The following is a 17,960-nucleotide window of genomic DNA, read 5'->3' on the forward strand; positions in this document are numbered from 1 at the left end:
AACATTTGTATTATAACTGTAAAAAGTGGGTTAGGGTTAGGGTTCTTTTGCTTAATTTTATTCCCAAATATCATATAATATACAGATATACAGATATACAGAATATACAGATAATGCTGATATTGCTTCAGGTGGGACTAAATCAAAATGTATGTAACATCCAAAGATTCACATTCAAACTATGTCTCCTTTTCCCATTAAAGAAAGGAAATGTCCCACATTGTTAGCCATAACAACTCATTGTTGAAAATCACTTTCAGTGATGTACTTGATAAAGCAAATCACTGTGATGATGCTGTTTATGGTCGATCAATGAAAGGCTTCAAAAATGGATCCCATTCATGATTCGGATGTAGCTCATGCTAAATATCTGTGTTCATTATCTTATTAGAAAAGTGTTTTAAAAATCTTTGTTCAATGCAACATTTCATATCTTCACATACAATCTATTACACAGATGTTAGCAATGAACAGCAAATCTAGACTTAATTTTTTTTTTTTTAGCTACAATGCACAATGGGCAGGTTTAGTCAGGATGTCAGGAAAGGGTCACTCCTCCACACACTTTAAGAAGCATACATCCTGAACATTACCTAATGCCTGCTCTGGGTTACCAAAACATGGCCTCCTCTGTCACTCATTTATTTGATCTGAAGTAGCTGCAAGATTTGTCTGTTTCTGTTTTTGCTATGTGATATATGATGATCCACATAAGGCAGTACTTGGGGGCTGATTTCTTATTTACAACTTGATTTTTTTTATGCTGCCATAAATGTCAAGCTCCTGGAGACAGTGAGTCGGGGAGGTCCTACTGGGACAAAAGCATGTTGTCCAGGCTCAGTCTAGAGCACAGGTACATTAAATAATTATTTTTCAGACAGGAAATATCTGCCATTGGACATTTTGCTTGTAAAATGTATTTTTAAGATGAAGTGATTCCTGCCTGGCAAAGCTCTGCTCTCATCTGAACTGGAGTTTTACACTCATCTATTGAATGTGGGACTTGCTTGTAGCAAAAACCTTCAATATCGTCCGTCTTATGATTAAATCGTGGATGTGTGTTTGATCACGCCCTCGATGTGATTCAGAGTGATTCATGAAGCAGAAAAACAAGTCCAAAGCCTGAGTCTTTGACCTGGCCTTATGAGGTGGCCACCGCATTAGCATTTCTCCCTTGGCAGATGTTGCTGGTGGGGTGTCTGACTGTGGCCGGCCTCTCTGCAGTGGCCCTGTGCTCCAGGCTCTGGGGAGGGGGCTCCTCACTCTCCCCACCCAAACCGCAAGCTGCCCCATGTCTGATGCCCCCTCTCACTCTCCTGACCTCAGAGGCAGACCCCAGGCCAGCTGGACGCGGCCTGAAACCCCACACAGTCACCACACAGCCACCACCGATGGTTGCCACCCTCCTGCCCCTGACCTATCACCCAAAACATTACCATAAACTTCTGCCCCGCTGCCAAGCAACACACGCAGCAGAGCTCACAGTCAGACCCTCTCTCTCTCTCTCTCTCTCTCTCTGTGCACCTCTGCACTCTCTGCCCATGTAAAGATAGCTCTGTCTGAGGGGAGAGAGTGGAGTCGGTTGAGAGGGGTAAGCGCTCTTGGTTATGATGGCATTTTACACGCAACATAAAACCTACTGTGGTGTTTTATGTTTTGTGGCTTGTGGTGATGCCATGGCATTGCCTGTGGAACAGTCTTCTGCCACCGCAACTACTGTACAGTATTTGAGGCTGATGAAAAATGTGTTAGCCAGTATGAACTGTTGAAACATGCCGCAAGTCTGCATGTTCCAGCACTTTACTTACTTGACAAATCTTGCCATTTCATATTGCCTTAGCCTCAGTGAAAATTGAAGAATCAATAGGAGTCTGATTGAGAAGACCACACACACATGGCGTTACGGTAATGACGGGCCGAGTCTGTTTGTTTGCATAAGTGAAGAGCAGGCTCAAACCGTTAATGAGTGCTTTGCGTACAGCGTGTAACCACAGCTAAGCCAGTGGGTCAACAAGGTTGGCCAGACTAACCACTGTGTGTGTGTGTGTGTGTGTGTGTGCGCGTGTGTGTGTACATGCCCATGTTTGTGCATGTAGTTGAAGAAAAAAAGTTCACATTCAGAGACTAAAGTAATATTATCAGAATTTGTCAGACTTCCCTTATTTTCCTTACCTACCTTAATTTGCTCTTACATCATCTATAAGCACTTTCTGTAATGTTTCTATATTTAACAGCATTCTATATTTACTTGTGCGCCGACACACAGATACAGTTTTGTTTTTCCAGTGAAAAAAAATATATCTAGGAGACATTTCAGTGAATATTCAAACAGTGAAAAAAAAGCTTCACTTGAAATTTCCAAATCGTTATAATGCACGGTGTGAGCCAAGTGCACTTCACCGACTCAAAGCTGATCCATTTACTGTAAATGAGCTTGTCTCTGTTGGTTTCCTGACCAATTACTGTACAGTGAACTTAGGTCCCGTATTTATTTATCCATAGGTTATTTTAAATGGACTGCACTCAATGCGCAGGCCTTGTTGAGCGGTCTTGTCCTCCCAGCCTGCCCCGGGACATGCTAGCGGCGCTTGGCAGACAGACACGGATGCTGAAGGCAGCCTCTGGACAGCTTTATCCTGCGTCGGGAGAGGCCACCCGCCTCGTGCTCACCAGGGCACAGTGACTGGCACGGCTCTCCCCAGCCTCAGTTTTCACCTCTCAATTTTCTGCTTCTCTGAGAAAACTGGAGAACACTGTATACTTTCTAAAGCTCCATGACCATGAAAGGATATCGAGGCCGACCAGAGAATAGGAAGGCTCGAGTGGAGATGTGAATACATTATTAAGCAAGTGCTGTTTTAAAAAACACTCAAATGAGGAGATGATTCAGTGAAATATATAATAGAGGAGCTCTCACTAATCAATGCTGGTCTGAAGTACAACATGAATTAAAGTAATTTCCTTTAGGAATACTGCAAATAATACTGACATGAGAATCCTCCATTAGATCTAAAGACCAATACACACATACATATAAATTAAAAAACAAAAAATTATATTTAGGTTCATAGAGATTTATTCATGTTCAAATATGATTTTGGCTTACTTATGGGAGGTATCTATGGAAACATTTGTTGTTGCACAGAATTGAGAAATGCTATCATACAAGGAAATCCTACAGACAAGATAAGAAATGATAAGATGAAACTTTAATTGGATCATTGCAGCAGCAAATAGCAATGGGATAGAGCAAAGAAAATAGAATCTAAATGATAATATAGCAAATGAGGGTTATATAAACACAACCGACAATTTCAAAACTAGAACATGTTAAGTAGAATGTATGAAAATTATGTGAAAGACTTACAGTATTATGAGGGTGTGCAAAATAACAGCAACAAACACTAACAGTTGTAGATTATCTTGGTTCTTTGTAAAAATGTGTCATAGTTTCAAACTTGTGACAAATTCAGACAATGGTGTCAATAATTGTCATTCGATAGCAGTGGATGTTAAAGGTTGTAGTAAAGCACAGTTCAGAAAGAGCCACCTACTCTCTGCAGACTTGTCATGTTTGATTGTTATTACTACAACAGTAGGGCTGAATATGTGGTCTTGTTTGCAGAACTCTCTTTATAAAAGGAACTGTTAAATCTGCAACATTCAAAGACGAGACGAGACTTGTCCTATATTTTATTGAATATATTTTCCAGTTGGATTATTAAAGCTAAAATCGTCAAATGTGGTGAACAATGACATCATGTTCTTTTACTGAAGGCCACATCCTTTGTTATTGAGGATATCCCCAAACACAGACAGCCATAAAATTACATTTGCACTGTCATCTAAGTCATTGTTTTTCTGTGCTTCAGAAATGAGACACATAAAATCACCAGTGCTAAATCAAAAGTTCAGGAGAGGAGAGAAGACATAGGACATGGATGCTTATTTCTCTTAAGACCTGCACTATGATCAACTAGAGATTGATTAGTAAAATTGAAACTGGCAAACTTAACTATGAATGAATAGATCCCATATCTACGGTCTAAATTGATACCTGTTATGAATGTCTGTAGATAATTCTCCAAAATTCACATGCTCATGCATTTCTTTTTTAACACTGGAAATAGCTAAGACACATTGTGCTTGGGCCTGACAAACAAATTACTGACACTTAAATTGAAGCTAAATAGAGTAAAAACCCAAATGAAACATTTCTGAAAAATAGAAACTAGAAGACTGACTAGAAGACGAATCAAAGTCAAACTAAAAGTGAAATCAAAACTGAAAATAAATCCCAATAAAAATGAATGGTAGTCACAATGCTAAAATAAGCCCAGTGTGAGTATGGAGTCTTCTGATCTTGCAGGATCATTTTAGGTTTTCTCAGGGACAAAACTTGATGTTTGACCTTGTACTTTTTGGATTCATTTGCATATGTTCTTGAACGGCTTGCCCTGTAGGTGGAAAATAAGCTTTTTAGAGCTTTTTTGGCCTGTCATAACTCAAAGTACAGGTCTGTTTCACCTCAATGTTTACAAGCATTACAAATGTAAACAAACCTTTTACAAGCTCAAAATACATGAAGAACTCAACTTTAGTTGTCACATACTGTCAGTCCTTGCATCAAAAGATCAAACTGTAGAGTTAAAAAAAAATATCCTTAATCCAGTAAATCCCTATGTAAACAAAGCCAGTTGTGGGGTGATAGTGTTTCAATAGGGGGCGCCATATTGCACTTATGGATTGGGCCTTTAATATTAATAGTAGTAGTCTTCCTTCTAATTCTTGAGGATGCATAATTTTCAGAGGTGTTCTGGATTTGGCCTTTAGTTGATGAAACTGGTTCAGTAATTCTATCGTTTCCAGAATGGTTCATAAGGAGAAAAATATCCCCACCCTCTGAGCAAAAACTCAAAAATAACTTTTTCTTTCTTAAATTGAAAACATATGCTTAGCCTTGATGATGTAAATGTTCAAATGTGTTAATTCACTAATGAACAGTGAGTCCATTAGACATTCGATTACACACTCTGGGCAGGAGATAAATCAACATTGAGTGTAATCCAAACATGGGCACTTGCCAGGCGGCTTGTTTTCTGTCCGACTGTGGTTTTCCAACAGTCTAAATCCATGAAGCGGATTTGCTCACAACAGCCAACATATTTCTCCAATCTGCATCCCCCTTGTAAAGCAAAGGAAGGAAGGCAGAGCTCACAACTGTTTGTTTTGTGCTGCCCACGGTCTCACAACCCTGTAACATAAGGCTGGGCTTTCATTGCCTGTGTAATGTATGAGCAAAAGGGAATTAGCCTTTAAAAGTTTGCTTTCAAAGAGTAGTAAATAAAGCAGCACTGATTCAGAACTAGATCCCCTTTCTCTCAGATGGGGTATGGCTTGTGTGGGTGGCTTTGGAAATACTGAGGCACGCTGAATATGTTTATATTACATTGTCCCAAAGGAGAGTTGAGCTTTGTGGTGCAGATGGATTACAGGGGGAAAAGAGCTGTTGTAGACCTTTAAAGTTCAGTGTTAATGGTGGGAGTGAAGTGGTTGTGTAGGTGTGATCTGCTCATTTCACAGGTCGCTGGCATTTCTGTCCAGTCAGTGAATGGAACGGGGGATTCCCAAGTCAGCCCAAAAAACGGTGTTTAGACTGAGTGTAAAGATGCAGAGATTATGAAACGACTTTGACAAACCAAGGGCTTGGAGAGGAAAAAGCCTGGGGAGCAAAAAAAGAGTAAAAGATGTCCATAGATTTATTCTAACACCTTCACAGCTGTAGATATCTGTTCCCAATCAGGACTTTTCCTGTAAGAGCACACCTTGGACTCAGCCCTCTCCTACAGTAATGAACCACAGCGAGTGCAGGCCTGTGCTATTTGGATGGGAGAGTGTGTGTGAGCGTGTGTGTGTGGGCAGGCATGCCTGAGGTTGCTGAGACTCGGCCTTCTCCTCAACATTAATAAGGACTTCCTTCCTACCAGACAGAGTCAAACACCTGATCACTTACCGAGGAGGACATGCCCACGCATCCCTCAGAGCTGGCAGCCTTCAGGGTCTAATAAGCATCGGCCTGTGTTCTTTAGCTGCCCATCAGTCAAAATGTTCAAACGCCGGACATCCATACACAAATCCTGTTTTCTCTCCGTCCATAGCCTGCTCCACCCCTAATGTGTGAGAGTGTGTTTGTTTGGTAGGTTTCTGGGTTTACGATGCCAGTTTAGGGTTAGATATTGTAGGTGGAAACTATACCTGAACTGTCCAGAGACACAGAAAGAAGAAATAATCCCTCTTCTACGTACGCCGCTTCAGAAATTATAACTTTCTCCAATGGCAATAACTTTTGGCCTCTTTTAAAAACGTTGGGCCAAGATACACCTGGTGAAATGTGCATTTTTATGATGTGCATAACCTCTTATTTTTCCTCTTTAAATATCAAGTTTTGAAATGGTTTTTCCATAATTGAATTAGAGTGGCTAGTCACAACTGACTCAAGAATACATCCACAGAGTTTCCAGCCCAGATGCTGTCAAAGAATTACTTGGCCCAAGCGATGGACAAGTTAATAGGAGCTGAACAGAAGATTGTCCCATTCACTGAGCTCAGACTTGTGACTGAGATCTGAAAGTCTGAACTGAAATATCTTGATCAAATTACCACTTTTCATATGATATTAGATTATGGACATATGATATCTTAATTGCGTGGGCTGAAGGCCTCCTCTTGCATCCCATATGTTGGCTGTCATAAATCTGGCTGTGTTCAGATAGAGCGCTAGTGTTACAGGATCACATACTGTCAACATACCTCCCAGGAACGGGATGTTTCAGCACCAAGACCTGCCTCAGTCAGATTGTGTTCAGCAAGGGTTGACATGAGCAATCATGTGGGTCTTGCAGGGAACAAAATATCCCCAAACTAAATCCAAACCTGCTCTACTTTAGTTCTTCAGCCAGGGAGTTTACCCCAGTGAGGGTCAGCATATATTAGTGATTCAAATACGATTTTACAAGCCCTGTTGAATTGGTTCTATATTTAATATTCAATATCATCTGGTCTTCATGTTCTGTACGCAGTATAACAATATCAGTATCAATTGATGCAGTTATCTCAATTACTTTGATAATGTTATAAAGCAGATCATGTGTGATACAGAACATGCTGATAGCATTGAACAGATCAAGCATGAGATCCAAACAAGAGGCACTTGAGCTGCATAATGTCCTGCCATAACCATCATGATATATTAAATATAACCAGTTATGCTAATGAGACCATTAATTAAACTAATCAATGCATTAATTAGCAAATATTTAATTGTCGACACACTTGTCTTTTACATAACGCATGGTGCTGTTAATATGAACTACTTAAAGTATTAAGGAGTTGTAGTAGTTTTGAGAAAATGTGTTTTTCCTCATTAATGTGCAAATTTACGCAGCAAGTCCAAACATCTAATTAGATCATCTACTCTTCGACACCACAGGGGAAACCTGTGGTGTCTGCATGATGTTTCTATCATGTTACTGCGTTCATGTGAATGTGCCTACACACAGACAGACAAACAGACAGACAGGCAGACAGACAGACAGACAGACAGACAGACAGACAGGCAGACAGACAGACAGACAGACAGACAGAGAGACAGACAGACAGACAGACAGACAGGCAGAGAGACAGACAGGCAGACAGACAGACAGACAGGCAGACAGACAGACAGACAGGCAGAGAGACAGACAGGCAGACAGACAGACAGGCAGACAGACAGACAGACAGACAGACAGGCAGGCAGACAGACAGACAGACAGACAGACAGACAGACAGACAGACAGACAGACAGACAGACAGACAGAGAGACAGACAGGCAGACAGACAGACAGACAGACAGACAGACAGGCAGGCAGACAGACAGACAGAGAGACAGACAGGCAGACAGACAGGCAGACAGACAGACAGGCAGACAGACAGACAGACAGAGAGACAGACAGGCAGACAGACAGGCAGGCAGACAGACAGACAGACAGACAGGCAGGCAGGCAGACAGGCAGACAGACAGACAGACAGACAGGCAGACAGACAGACAGACAGACAGGCAGACAGACGCCTGCATGATGAAAATGTCCTGCATATCATGTACCATGGTGGCAGGGCATAAAAAGTATCTATTAATGGCTCTGTAAGGCACTTTGGATGAAAATCAAATGATTATGTAATACCTTGTTTAAGTAGGCCTATATATTATTGGTGACATAAGTCTTCTTTTTCATGTGTTTATAGCTCACTTGGTACGGTGGACAGTATAGGGCATCAGTGCTGAAATACTCTGGTTACTTGTTTGAATCCAGCTTGCAGGACACTTCCTTTGCAGGGCGGCAGTTTGTAAAGTTCCCATCCTCATCAATGCATCTTTGAGGAGGATCCTAAACCTCTGCCCACTCCAGTGGCCAGCTGAAGTTCTCTAAAATTCCTGTTAAACAAGCATGTAATTTGTGATAAGCCATGACCTATTTGGCTCTGTGAAACCAAATACAGAAGCCTAAATTGGCAAGTCAGGCATTAAAGCCTCGGATCCCCGCATGACAGGCTGCTAAAGCAGCAGTGTGGCTGCTTGACAAGGTATGGGGAGGCAAAGTCATTATGTTGCATAATAATAACATAATAACATAATGTTCACATTTTACATAACAAAGTAATCTGTACTGAACAGACCTTGGCCAAATAATTCTTCACATTTGTTTTAACCTAAATGGAGTAACAGAGGGGTGGAGTTTGGAGAACCAAATCAAGACATGTTAGATCATAGGTAAATCATAGAGATATATAGGCTATACCTTCAAAACCCTCCTGTGATTGTCTAAACTGTCTGGCTCTCATTCAAACTGTCTCCTAAACAGCAACCAGTGTGCACTCCATCCACAGAAAGCTGGACTCACCAACGATCTTTTGTCTCTCTCATCCCTTTGGTATTCTTTGGTACAAAGAGATCACAGACCAGCCGGGTTGGTAAACATTAGCGTGCTGTGTGCAATTTACTGCCGTCACATCACATGACTTCTGGGTATTGAAGTTCAAATTTTTAAGACACAAGTTGCCTAGTGTAACTTAAAGTAGGCTAAAACAACACTTCCCCCCCCCCCCCACATCCTATTGGACCCAGGTTTGGTACTGGGATAGATTGCTTTGTTCCACCTACTGACAAAACTCAACGTCACTATCAAAGACAAAGCAAAACAAATCTTTACAGAGCCCCATTTCCATAATGCAGCTTCTTTTTGAATATCCCTCTGTGTAGGTTTTCCACAGCACAGGTCTGAACGAATTCAAGCCCGAGTCCTATGCAGCTATTCTACAGTACTAAGGTTCTCAGCTCTGTTTGATTAGGGCAACACACAGGAGGTCCACTGCCACGGTGTTTTCTTTACCTGGGCCCATAACTCTTAAAAACACACAAACACTTGGGTTCTAAATGACCTGTTCATCACACAGTGACAGGAGAGGTGATTCTGGACTCTTGGTGGGCCAGGTGTGCAGATCAGGACAGCCGCGCCGTGCCAAGACCTGTTGGCATGGCGACGCAGGACCATGGAAAGTTCTGGAATCTGTCGCTGCTGGCAGGGCGCTCTTGAGTGGGACCGGTGTTGGCTTTGCCTCCAGCTGTTTCTTTACAGACATGCTGAACGCCAGCAACAGCCAGGGGCCAAGATCAGCCCAGCGAGTCTGGCCACACACAGGCCACTTATACACACATATACACCCACATTTATACAAACACACACTAACAAACACACAAGCGTATTCTGCAATCAGCCCGTCTTTTGCCAGTGCCACAAAATGCAACAGCCCAAACACATATGCATGCATCTCTGTTTTCTTCATATTCCCATATCCTTCTCATTGTTATATATTGTATAAATATTCATACTTATATGCATCCACCTGTTTCATTAGGGGATATATTTCTTATTTTTGGTATATTTTCACACTGTACACATTCTGCATTCATTCTTTTCTTTATCTCAATAAGTTATGATGCTGTTATTTTGCACAGCCTAATTTGTTTTGGTGTTAAAATTGTTGATTGTGTATGTTTACATAAACCCCATTTGCTATATTCCTGTTTCTATCCTATTTTTATCTGTTTTTATTCTATTTTATTTGCTGTATCCTATTGCTATTTGCTGCTGCAATGACTCAATTTGCCCATAGGGATTATTAGTTTTATCTAATAATCTTATGTCTTATATGGTCACACAATTTACAATGTCCATGAAATACAAGATCCATGAAAAAAACAACAATAATATACAGGTCATTGCAGTAGCTTAAAATTATACATGTCAACAGCAAGCCAAACACATAATTTTACAGCACCGAGACCTTTCCTGGACAAATACTTTACAGATGTTACTTTTGGTCTCTGACATTTCGAAAATATACTGTCGCAGTTCTCACAGCACCGTCATGTTCCCACTTTAGTTAAGTACTATCAGTGGTGCTTGAAACCCCTGATTGAGGAACCTTTGAAGGTGGTGTCAGTGAATAATCGCTCTGTTGAAATGGCTACACCACAGAAAAATAAACTTGCCATCTTTTGTTTTCCTTGTGTGGTTGACGGTAATTCATTGAATAAAGAGAGATGGAAGTGAATTCTTTTGAGGCTTTTGTTTGCTAATTCATTACGTTCTCAAAATGGAGGAAAGTGGCTGCGGAAATTAAAATTTATTGAAATCTATTTCAGTGGTAAAGTTGGCTGTATTTCTTGGATAGCCAAGCCCTTTTTAAACTCAAACAGTGAGTTTTGGTCAATGAGGAGGTGAACTCCTTTTGTGGCTGTGCTCGGAGGTAAGAATGTTTAGGTTTGTGGCTGATGGAAACCTGCAGCTAGAGGAACTGGTAGCAACGGTGATGGTGTACTGGGAGTAACGTATAGACTGATCAGCAGTTTTAATGGTTTAATGAACTTAAAGGAAAAATCCACTCTAAAACAGTTTAGTGCTGTTAAAAAAACAGCTATTGGTGATGTACCTTGAATTCCTGGGCCCATTTTGTTGTTTGACGGTGAATTTTTCTTATTCCTGCAGATAACTGGACTAATGTAGAAAATGTGATGTCCTGTTGAGATATTTCCAGTGCAGTTACACTGGAGTTTGATAGCAGAAATGTTTTCAGCTGTGTAAAACATCAAATGTCAGATTTTGGTGTCAATCCCTCAGAATCAAAGAACAAGTTATTCTTACTATATCTACCATTTTGCGTCAATGTTCAAGAATCATACAGGTGGAAATCCATCGTATAAGAGGATGAGATACCAATTTCTGCACTGACAGTAGCCTCAACAGACCAGAATGCAATGCAGCCACAAGACATGCGTTTTGAGTCAGAGGCGCCACTCTTGCTCTTTCTCAACTGGAAAAACTTGCTTGTTCTCTTGCTTTTACTATCCTGTCACTATCTCTACCACTATTACTCTCTCCACCAATATAACCAACAGCTGAATGGAACAAGTTTGGGCGCGTTCTCTGGGAAATATAGGAAATCACTAACTGAAGTAGAAGTAGACTTTAATATTATCTGAGGGTGGATTTTCCCTTTAATGGATGGATGGATGGATGGATGGATATACGAAAGATACTGCTGCTTCTTCTTCTTCTTCTGTTGGACTCTGTGTTGAACCCAGGAGAGACTGTATAGAAAAGGTCAAAGAATCAATGTGATTTTCTTGGGTTGGTAGGTGAAGCTACTGCACACTGCCTCACACATACAATCACAACATTTTAATATGAGGAAATACAATGTTTGAGTCTTCCTCAGCTATTCCCAAGATATAATTTCTTCTTTCTTAAAATGTGATTTGCAAGTGTGAGAAAGTGTTTTTTCACATGTTTTGTAGGCTGTCTGCTCTTCTCCTGTGCATTTGTCACCATTTCTCGGATATGCAAAGGACTTACTGCTTACTTACTGCTCTGGTGGCAGTGGCTGCTTCACCTGGAGCTCCACTGCTGTCCGCCCTCCAGTGCGGACAGCAGGATAGCCTGCTGAGATGAAGTATGACCTGACTGACTGAGAGACTTCCTCTGCTCTGTCCCTTCTCGCTGGGCACAGAGTGGGTGGATACGGTTAGCAGCAGTCATAACAAGCATTTTTCAAAATGAGCTTCATTTGATGACAAGCTCGGACATATTGAATGCCCAACAGTGTTTTCCAATCCAAGTCTCTGATGATGCTGTCCAACAAAGACTTTGCTCTCCAAATGTGTAGAGGTAGGAAATAGAAAAAAACGTTTTTGGAAGATGGTGCATACATCATCCAGGAAAGCAATGTTAGCATCTTTGAAGTGCATGTATGCACACAGTTGGACATGCACATGCTTTAGTTGCTTACTTGTACTTTTTTTTTTTTCTGAATTCATCCCAGATAGTTATGTTGTCAAATTACATGAATGTCAGTCTCAAACATGCTATTATATTGCATGCATGTGGTTTCTATACGTATTGTATCATAGTAATGCACTGTTGAGATCTCTCTGAATGCCATATCAACTTGTTACAAAGCTTCACCAATAAACAGATTTCCATTTACTGTCAAGTGTTGATATTGCACGTCTTAGCTTTCCATTTCCACAGCAGTCATCCAACCCACCCATCTGGTCTCATTTTGCCACCTGAGGTTGCCATCTTGTAAGCGAGAAAAAATAAGAGCTATAGAAAGGTGACAACAGTTTTCCCTCCTAGTTTACCTCCGTGCACCACACTGAGTCTGACAAGCTGCTGAAAAATAGGACTGGGTCACATTTCACCCTCAAAAGAATGTGCAGGGGCTGTGAGTAACCCTGTGGTCTGCTTTGGCATGTTTGGTCTGGCTCTTCATAATATCATGTAGTGTGCCATTGAGGACCGAGGGCATGAACACCAAAGAGAAGTGCTGAGGGCGTTCCTACTTTGGACTTGCAAAAATCGACGCCAAAACCTAATAGTAGCACTGTAATCAGTCTTCCCCTAATATTAGCACCAGGGCTTTTTTCTCCAGGGTGGCGGTTGGTGTGTTTGGCTCAGTACATCCTCTTTGACCTTAAATTCAGCGCTGCGGCTTTACAAAGCAACCCTTGGCATCATCAGCAGTCCGCACACTAATAAAATACTGCATTAACCTTGTATATGATGCGTTTGCCTGAATGTGAATTTGGCTTTGTAACACAAGTGAGACGACACCATGTGATTTCAACAACGTCCTCAACTTCAATGTATTAATCCCTCTTAAAACAGAGAGGATTATTTGATTTATCCATTATGTTTCATGGCATGTTAGCCGTATTAACTTCTCGAGCTATTTTTGCCATATGGTTTTATCATTGAACTCAGGAAATCTCACAGAACTGGTTTCTCTTTTATCAAAACCAGAAGTATTGGTGATGGCAAGCCAAAGCAGGCACTAAGAAAGGGTTCGGTTACATAGAGAAATAAATTATGTGTCCCAGAAGGAGAAGACAGGAACTTAAAGACAATTTGGTCAAAGCTCTTGAAATGACGGTTTGTATTCAGTGTCACCCCCCCTGGCATTTGTTGCCCTCCCAAACTGCAGGGTTGCTTTTCACTATTGCACCTGTGCTGAATTTGCAGGAAAACCCATATTCTGGCCTAAAGGGAAGAGTGTGTCAATTAGGGCAGGAGGTGATCTATGGTCAATCAAGCCACCCAGTATGCATTCTCGGTGTGAATTAAAATTAAAATTGATATCCCCAGCAAGGCCAATATTTTTTGTTCTGCCACTAAATGTCGGCGATTTATCATTCAAACATCCTAGGGTTTTGTGTAGGTACTTTTGGACCTCAAGTTCAGTGGGTTTGATGCTCGGCCAGGGACAATATCGTATCCATGCCAAGAGTCCAAGCTGTGAACGCTTGTCTGAGAGTTACCGTAAATCCTTCTGCTTGCACCACTAAGAAGCTCAGAAAGCCACAGCCCTGCTATTTGCCACCCCTGTGGTCCTTACAGGTAGCCACTGAGACTCCCCAAATTATGATCTCCATGTGTAGGGGAGCAATGCAAGAACAGAGCTCAATGGATAAAGGCCTACCTGTTGCCCCTTGTTTCCCTCATTGGAAAAGACTGGGGCTGTCAGTTTTCCTCTGTGTTGATTAATCTGGCACTTTATTGGATATGATCCTGGTGATTAATGGGATATTATCCTGGGATGGCTTCCCCTCTGATAAAACATTCAAATTTCAGATATTTCCTGGCTGAACTTGACATTTTTTGGCTGTCATGCACATGCACAAACCTTTGAATTCCCTAACATGTTAATCCTTTGAATTTGATACATACATCATTTCATCATTCATTTCAAGTCAGATGTCATTTTCCCTTCAAACTTATTCATTTGATAACATATTGCCATGCAGGTAAGCTGTATGAACCACAGAAATGCATCAAATGTATTTAAGGTGTTATTTTAACCTAGAAAAAAAGCTCCATGGAGCCCTTCACCTAATTTGACAGTAATAGTTAAACTGTAATAACTCATTTCCGTCAATGGAATATAAAATTTGCACATTTTATACATGTTGAAAATATAATTCACTGATGATGGTCAAATGACAAATTCAATACAGCTATAAGTGGATGATGGTTCATTAATGTTGCAGTTCCCTCCTGACAGATTTCACTGGCTTTGTCTGATACAGATACTTAAAGCACCACTGAAGCTCAAAACAATGAATTCCCATAATGTCAATAAACATGATTATGTTCTTAATTTAGACCTTTTTTCCACATGGAAAACAGTCAACCTGAGAGGTCCAGGAGCTGAAGTCCAACACTGCCCCCACCAGGAGTTCCCAGCAGGTTTCTGGGATCACACATCAAGGTCTGTCGCTGGCCCTCGACCCCTGCCCAGGCCTCTGGGACGGGGAGGGGGGAAGATTGAGTGGGGCGGAGGAGACAACACACCATAGCTGTGTGTAACTGCACAGTGAGTCCTTTCGCTCGTTGCCATGCTGTAGTTGACCGCAGGATTGCAGTGTTTACTTAAGAGCCGGTGCATAAGAGAAAGGCGGACCACCGGCAGTCACCACCCGCCGGGCCCTGGGCAGGACCTGGGGCTCATCTTTGTTGAAAATGGCTCTGGAACCTGCCACCTCCCACTGGGTTGGCCTATATTTAGCAACAAACTGAAAAACCTCTTCATTCTTAAAAAGCTGTTTAGGTTTCCATTGAGAAGGGGGTTCAGAGGAGGACGGGTTGTGATGCTGCACTCCTTTGCTCTGAGAGGTGCTTCTCTTTGCCCTGGACTCACCTGTAGTAGATGTTTATGTTGCAGTCTCTCCTTGGTTGGATGGAAATAGACTATCTGCCAAGGAGTGCCAGAAATGCTGTAAAATAACAAGATGGGTCATTGGGAAATCCAGTGGCAGACATCGTAATGCCATATAGGGCTCCAGTGGCACAGCAAGATAGCAGATTACGATACAGTTGACGTGTGCGAAAAATCCCTTGAAAGCATATGTGCATGTACAAAAATCTATTTTTCTCCAAAGTTGAAACTTTTCACATACTTAAACCATCACATATTGCAGAGAAATGATTTGTGAACATGAAGGAAAATGGCCTTGATTTTCTGTTTACGGTTTAGGTCGCATCTTTATCTTGTCTGATATCAGATGCTAATGATTAGCCTGGGTGGACTATTTGACTATTTAGCCAGGAATTTCCCTCAAAGCTGGTGTGCAGGTGTGACCATTTTGCATTTTGTAACAGAGATAATTTGTTTACTTGGCTACAATTTCAAATGAACACATGCTTTTGATCCCAACTTATAAACATTTTGAATTAGTCTTGACATGGAAAGTGACTATTAATTCTTAACTCTGCAAGGGATGTGAATGGTAATATGGTGTAAGCACGATGCACGAGCTAACGGAAAGGCATAGTTACATGTGAAACTGCTCTCAACCAAAACCAAACAAACATCTGGTGAAACAGAAACAGATTTCACCTTGTTGAAAGGCACCAGTCATTTAGAAATACTAAAAAAGAACGGAACAACAAACAGATTGAATAGCATCATATTAGGTTTATGCCTTGAATCACATCACAGTGTGTCTACTTTCCCACCTACTCAAAAAATATCTTGGGGAAGTATTTGTGAGTCAGGTTGGATATGAACTGCAAGATTTTGGTCAGATCTAAGCCCAATTAAGCCGTTCCACATAAATTTAGAGGATCAAGGTTAAGACCTAATGTTGGAGTTTTTCTTAAATATTTTCTTAAAGCATCTGGATATTTAATATTTGACTAAAATCAAGACTTTGTTGCTTCATTTGTCCAAGAAATCTAGTAGCGTGTTTCCATCCTGATGATGTTTTATTAATGAAGATCTGCTGACTCTGTGTTTTTATAGTTGCATGATGTTTTACTCTTCCCACTTCTCAACGTCTCATTGAATTCAGGAGGAGGGCAAATCCAAGAGAGGACATGCGTATTACATGTTTTCATTTGCCCTTATATGTGCCTGAATAGTGAAACAATCCCCCTTTTCATGCCCATGGTTTCATTCAGTGGGTGGCGAGAGCACCACTATGATTGGGGATGAGGGAGCTGGGTGATTTTTTCCAAGGTGAGCACCTCATGGGAGATGACTGTTCGCTGCCATTAGTTTAAGTGCAGGAGTGTCAGTTAACCCGACACTGGCACCAGGAATACTTAATGCCAGATGGAGGGAGCTGTCCTTGAAGTCTTAACAAGCAGGCACAGAGAAACAAGCCTTTATTCAGTGTAAGAGAACATAGAAAAAATTGATAACTTAGCAAGGTTACCACAAAGTGTACGTTAAATCCCACATAGGAAAGGGAGGGATAAAGGAGATTGAAGGGGGTGGGGAGGGGCAAAAGTCCAAAGTGGATAAAAACACAGTTTGGATGTTGCTGACTGTAATTTTTTATTGCGTTCAAAATAGGCAGGAATATAAAACAAAGCAGTGGTTGTCACGCTAAAGGGTCCTGCTGCTTAAGAGGTGTCAAATTATTGTACCTCAGCTGGATACATCGGTGTTGGAAGCCAGGGGGTGAGAAAAGAGCCAAACCCAGCAGACTTTGGCACATTTGTCCTTTACCGCTGGCACGGATGAGCCACGCTGTGAGGCTTCAGAGCATCGATAGGCCCCTGGTGTTTTACTACCCAAAACTATGAGTTGCTACAAGAGCCGAACCATCAGGACCACCGCCTTGAAGGATAGTAAACATGACAAGTGCCATTTCCAGATGGCGCACCTCCTAGTCCACGAACACTGACTAAATATTCTGATAAAGGTCCGGCCAAAGAGCCGTCCGCTCAAGCAGCGAGACGTTTCAGTTTTCAGGATTGCATAAATAAGATCATATCAGAGGAAGTGCTAGGTTTTAGGGAATGTGTGCTAGCTGTTATATTCACACATTTTAGAGCTAAGAGTCATTACTTAACTTAACAAAAACATGATACTAAAATGACCCCAAACCTTCCAGTAAGGAAATTACAAACACAATCATGTCAGTCTGTGGAAGCAGCTCACATAAAGGTCCCCAAAGGAGGCTCTTGTTGTCAGCTTTGATAAAATCCACTCCCCGTTCGTTTTTTTGGGCTTAATTGAAAATTGAGCCCGAGTTCTGCCAACAATCGCAGTAAAATGCTGAATGTATTGAGCTGCTGGCATGTTCCCTGATCTGGCCCTTGAGCCTGTGAGTGCCGGTGAGCCTCTGTTGATTGTCTACTTCTCATTCATTAGGTACGGTTAATGCCGAGGCTCCCGAACGGCGACTTGCTTGAGCGAGGCGGCCGTGAGCTCAGGACACAGGCATCCAGGAAGGAGAGGAAACAGTTGAGGGGCATGGCGGTGTCACAACCGACACATCACAGGAGGCTTTTGAGAAGTCTTTTGGCTCTTCCCATACTGGTCCGGTACCAGTGTTCAGCCATGCGGACAGAAAA

This window comes from Centroberyx gerrardi, chromosome 4 (assembly GCF_048128805.1).
Source record: "Centroberyx gerrardi isolate f3 chromosome 4, fCenGer3.hap1.cur.20231027, whole genome shotgun sequence".
Lineage (NCBI taxonomy): Eukaryota > Metazoa > Chordata > Actinopteri > Beryciformes > Berycidae > Centroberyx > Centroberyx gerrardi.